This window comes from Marmota monax, unplaced genomic scaffold (assembly GCF_021218885.2).
Source record: "Marmota monax isolate L192 unplaced genomic scaffold, Marmota_monax_Labrador192_F-V1.1 WCK01_AAM20220418_F8-fsc00044, whole genome shotgun sequence".
In the NCBI taxonomy this organism is placed as follows: Eukaryota; Metazoa; Chordata; class Mammalia; order Rodentia; family Sciuridae; genus Marmota; species Marmota monax.
In genome coordinates this window covers 13,825,603-13,831,602 of record NW_026695198.1, presented here as the reverse complement: position 1 = coordinate 13,831,602, position 6,000 = coordinate 13,825,603, and positions in this window count along the sequence as shown.

The window sequence follows — 6,000 nt, the reverse complement described above, 5'->3', positions numbered from 1 at the left end:
TATGAAGAGTTTTATTCACACTAGTGGGAGAAAGTGGGGCATGAATCAGGGCAAGGTATATAGGAATGGAATATAAACAGGAGGCCTTGATAAAAGCCAAGGACACCAAAAGTTATGCAAGGGTATTCTTCCTCCATTAATGAGTGCACAGTTCAGCTATGGTTTATTATGTTAATATTAATTCCATTAACCTATCATTAATCAAAAATAATAGATAACCACATTAGTAAAATAGGAAAGAGTACATAAAAGAACTAAATCCACATCTTCCATAGCATTAAGTCAATAAATATTAATATTGGAAAAAATCATAAATAATACTTTGTATGATAATCCAGGACTTTGATGGGAAATATGAGAAGAAAATGACTCGATTTGAATATCATTTCCTATGAGCAGCATAGACCTGGGATAAGAAGACATCAGGGGATAGCTGAGGTTTTTTTTTTTTCCCCCTTTACTATAACCTCATAAAGCTTGGATTTTTAAATAGGTAAGTAAATAATAAAAATATGAAATAATATTAAAGATAAGCATCACTCAGATGACTGTTAATTTGAGTTAAATTCCTTTAACTCAAATTCATATTATAAAGTAGAATAATCTTAATGATTTTCTCCATGGAAATTATTAGGGAAATGTTAAGCTGATTAGACACTTGTTAGCATAACAAGTGTAGCAATGTATACTTTTCTAACACAATGATTATTTTTCTAGTAATAGGAAATTAATCTAAGAAAATTTGATAATTTTCAGAGGTCTCTAAGAACTTACTCAAGAGCAGTAGAAATATAAAAAGTTCACCAAAAAATACAGAGGCATTTTTATGGAATATCGAATTTATTTAGAAGAAATGACTTGCAAAACTTACTTTATTTTGTTGTATATAGACCCAAGAAATATGCCAAGGACATAAGCTGTTATAGGCTTGATGTCCATAAAACACAGGGCTGAGCAAGTCACCGCCCAAGTTCAAAAACCTCTATCCCATTGCCTACAAAATGAAGCCTAAACTTCTTACCTTGACATTTGATGCTGTCTGGGCTCTCCCTGTAAAACACATTTCCTCAGTATTTTTGCTCCTTGGCTGTATTCTTCAGTAGAGTAAAACTGAGCTTCCAGCAGGTCTTCTCTTCTCCATGATATTTTTTGTGCTATTGATTTTGCTAGAATTGCTAGGAATTCTTTTGTCTTCTTTAATAATTCTATTAAATTAAAACATGGATGTTTAATATTAATTAAAATTAATTAATTAAAAGTCACTTAATTAAAAATCAAGACCCAGAAAGGATTAGTAACAAATACACACCTGGGACACTGTAAGCTGTCAATATATTTTTGGTGAATTAGAGACTTACTCAAAGGGAGGCACATCTAGGAATACAATCTAGGTTGTCAGGTCACTTGCAGGACATTAGTTCCACTGCAACAGGTTAGTGTCACTGAGAAAATATTTCTTGTACATATTAACTAGCATGATTTATCAGTCTGGTTAAGTTATGAGTAGTAATAGATTCTCCCTCTCTCTCCCTCATCACGTGATCTACACACACATGGGGCAGGTAAGCATTTCTCCTGTCTTTGTCTTTCAGAGCTGCAGATCTCTTTCTAGTATTTTAGGGATTCACAATCCCCACCATAGATGAAGAAGAGAATTTAAAGAGCTTGTGATGATAATTAAGTGATCCAGTCTGGAATCGACACATCTTAGAACATTTTCCTACAACCAAGGAGCCAGAGCTAGTCATATGGCCAAGCCTAATTTAAAAGTGGCAGGAAATACAATGTTACTTTGTGCCTGGAACAAGAATGAATCAAGGTATTTCTAAATGAAGAATGCTGTGTGGTAGGAAACTGTAGAAATATGGCTGATGGGCCTACTATATAAATTAAATCTGTTTTGGTAAGGGTTTTCTTCCTCTCTTCATGTTTGATATAGAAGAACACTCCCCACCCACCAGCAAAACTATAAGTGAGGTCCAAAAGTTTAGTCAAGTATAGTGTAGGGTTGTGAACAATACTACAAACAGTTTTTTTTTTAAATCAGTCTTCTAATTATAGTATGAAAATACAAAGAAGAAATAATTCATTAGATGTGTGTGAAGCTCATTGCACATTATTAGCAGAATGCACATCTTTCTATGCATGAGAAAGTAAAATACAATCATTGGTTAGTCACTTTGTCCTTTTTTTATACCCCCAAAGAGAAGTTCACTTGGCTATCTTTCTTTGAGAATTGGCATGGTGTAGATGAGGCAGCTAATTGCTTATTGTGTTTATATTCAAATGGATATTTTTGTAGGACATTATTATCAGACTGGTAAAAGCTGTAGTGAACCTTAATTAGGTTATTTCAACTTAAATGAATTGTATTGTATGCCTACTAAGCACCAAATATTGTGATGTGTATATGGTTTGTGATGTGTATATGGCTTGAAAGAGTCTGTTACATAAAATTTAGGGGAAGCCATCATTTTTGGGCTGAGCTCCTGCACTAGAACCCATCAGACCAGAACAAATCCAAATGGAGTCACTCTTCCTAGGTGCCACATAGTCAATTTGAACTTTAAAATGAACCAGTTTCCCCAAAACGGGAGATTCACAGCAAAAAGTCAGAAGGGGGCCCTAGCTACTTGACCTGGCATGATAAAAAAAACCACTGCTCTGTCTTAACATTATAGAGAAAGTAACTCTGAAACGACCAATCCATTCCTTCCCATTATCTATCTGCTTCTTTCAGCCCTTTCCTGCCTATCAAGCCACCCCTCCACTTAGCTCACTAGAGCACCTTTCTATTAAGTAGGTAGGATGCTGCCAATTCGTGAAGAGACAATAAAGGAAATTGGATCATTAGAATAAATTTGTTGATTTTTAAAACAGAGGGTAAGAGAATAACAACTCAATAGCAGAATAAGTAGTGTCATACAGATTTTTTCTAATGTTCCTTTCTTGCAAAGGATCATATCCTTGCAATGTGAGTTTTCCCAGCATAGGCATCCTCAGACATGGAAATTGGCTATTTTAGACTTAAGATAAATCATTTCACAGTATTTTTTCCCATTTTGCCTCTTTGAACCTAAAAAGCCTGTGTGGAGAGTAGTAAGCTGTGTGGCTAGAGCACAGAGCAAGGAAACGAAGAAGGGAGGAAAGAGGTCCCCCAGGGAGCCTGGCACCCTGGTCACCTCCCAGGTTGGGGGGAAGACTGGATCTGCATTTCTCTAGTCCTTCTGTCTCATATTTATCCCCTTCTCTCCCTTGTCCCTTAACATGCTTGCTGTGTCACTGACTGGTTGAGCAGGCAATTCTTTCTTTGTGTCTAGACCACAATGGGCAATTACTGTTTCACTTATTCTGGGGCAGAGAGATACTTTCAGGTAAAAGCCATTTATCATTAGAATCATGAAGCCTGAAAAGTCATACTGTGATGTTGCCATCCTTAGATTGTCCATGTTAAGGATGGAAGGAAAAGATCATTATTAAAATATTCATAGGTAAGATGGAAATGTATGTTTAATATTCATTATTCCATTTTGTTCATTTGTCAAATGATCACATAGGACATGCTAAGTCTCAGATTCAGTTCTAAGTATTTCTATGAATAGTAACACATTGAATCCATGCACTAACTCCATAGAACGGGTATTATTATGGCCATACTCATCTTACATAAGAAGAAACTGAAGCCCCCAGAGAGATGAAATGCATTGCCCAAGGTCATACAGAGTTGGAACTCAAACGCAGGCAATTTGGCTGCAGAGTTCCTGCCACTAATTGTTATGCTATGTTGCCTTAATGTTGACTAATGAAAGCATGGGGAAAGAGTTTAATAGCTCATTGTAGCTGCTAATTTGATTTCATTCACTTTCTTTATGGTGTCCAACATCTGGGGGTGTTTAAAGATTGGTCAGGCGCTGAAAACACTGTCAGGGATTTAAGAGCCTGGCAGAACAGATAACTTGAAAACCCTCCAGCTACAAACACCAAGAATTGCTCAATAAATTATAACTAACATCCTTATAAATGCATGGCTGAACTGCTAAGAAAGCCAGGGAAATTGCCTTAGGCCAGAAATGAAGAAGGAACTGAAAATCAGGACAATGAACTGCAGAGCTGACACTGTATTGCCCCTGGGGTATTTATCACTTTAAATAAAATAGAGGCAGAAATTTAATACCAGTGTAGGAACTGGGACTGAGACCCACAACTTTTATGACACTGACTCTTCAGTGTGAGTGAAACTCTGAAAAGTTGTGGGAAGGATTATAAATTTATACAACCACTTTAGAGAGCAATGTGACAATGCCTCATGAATTTGAATATGTGCATTCTTATGACCAAGGAATTCCTTTGCCAGGTTTATACTGGAGATACTCTAGGCCATAGGAAAGTCAGACATGGATAAGCATTTTATTGCAGCACTGTTTGCATTAGTAAATACTTGGACCAGGAGAAGTATTTATAGCTAAATGAATTGTGCTATAATCATACGATGGGATATGCAGAGCAGGGAAATTGATGTTCCACACACACGTATCAACAGGATAATTCTCTAAAGCTTCTCTTGTAAAAAAGAGAGACACGTTGCAGAATATTTGCTGCATTGAACCTAAGAGCTGAAATAATTTTTAAAATTTGTAATTCTTTACACACACACACACACACACACACAGAGAGAGAGAGAGAGAGAGAGAGAGAGAGAGAGAGAGAGAGAGACAATTAGCCTTGCAGATGTTAGCTTCCCTTTTGTCTTTCCCCCAGCCACAGACAGCCCTTCAAGCAGAGCTCACAGCATAGTAAGAAAGATGGAAGGAAGTTTTTAGCAAATTTTTATCAAATAGAGGCAAAAGTAATACAAAGCAAACAGACCAAATTTCACAATTCAAATCAAATCCATATTCCTGTAACTCCTTCTCTCTATACCACATCTTTGCGTTTTTCTGGTCTCACCCAGTGTCTCATTCCCTGAAACCACACAGATACATATAGCTTCAAACTAATGTGAAGTCACTTAAGTCCCTTTTTCTTTTAAACATTTTTTGCATCTTTACCCTATTATGCAGCTCACCAAGGAGTCTCCTCTTGGGATCTATTTGTAATTCTATGTATGTGTGTTTTATAAAAATGATTTTTCTCTGCCATAAACAATTAAAAAAAAACTTCCAACAAGTTCTTGGAACCAACAAAACTTAACAAACTTAACAATTTCATATTAATGGATGCATACAACATATACAATATGTGATGCTTTGTGGCTGGTTTCTTTCATTTGCCATGATGTTTCAAGGTCCATCCATGTTGAAGTCTTTATCAGTACTATGTTCATTTTATCACCAAATACATTGCGTGAACAGATCAGATTTTATTTAGTTGATCATCAGGTGATGGATATTTGGGTATTTGGGTTATTTCTGCCTTTTCACTATTACGAATATTATTGCTACAAACATTCATGCATAAGTTCTTGTGTGACAATTTGCTTTCACTTAAACCCAGGAGTGGAATTTCTGGGGCTTATGAAAACACTATATATTACCTTCTGAGGGACTGTCAGACTGCTCTACAAAAGTGGCTACACCATTTTGGTTTCACAAGCAGTTTATGAGGGTTCCAGTTGGCTTTGACAACACATGTTATATGGTTTTAAATCATATTTAGCCTTCCTAGTAGTGTGATATAGAGTGATGGTTTGGATATGAAGTGACCCCCAAAGACTCATGTGTTGAAGTCCTGGTCCCCAATGCATCACTGTTCAGAGGAACACGGTTGGAAGAAATAAATCACTGAAGACCTGCCTTAGGGACTATATCTTGTTCCTGGCCCCTTCCTCCCTCTCTCTCTGTCTCTGCTTCCTGGCTGCTATGGGCTGAGAAGCTTTCCTTTACCATGCCCTTCTCTCATGATGTTTTTGCTGTAGAGCCACTTGACTATGGACTGAAACTTCTGAAACTATGATCAAAAATAAAACCTCTTTTTTTCTTTCAGTATTTATGTCAGGTATTT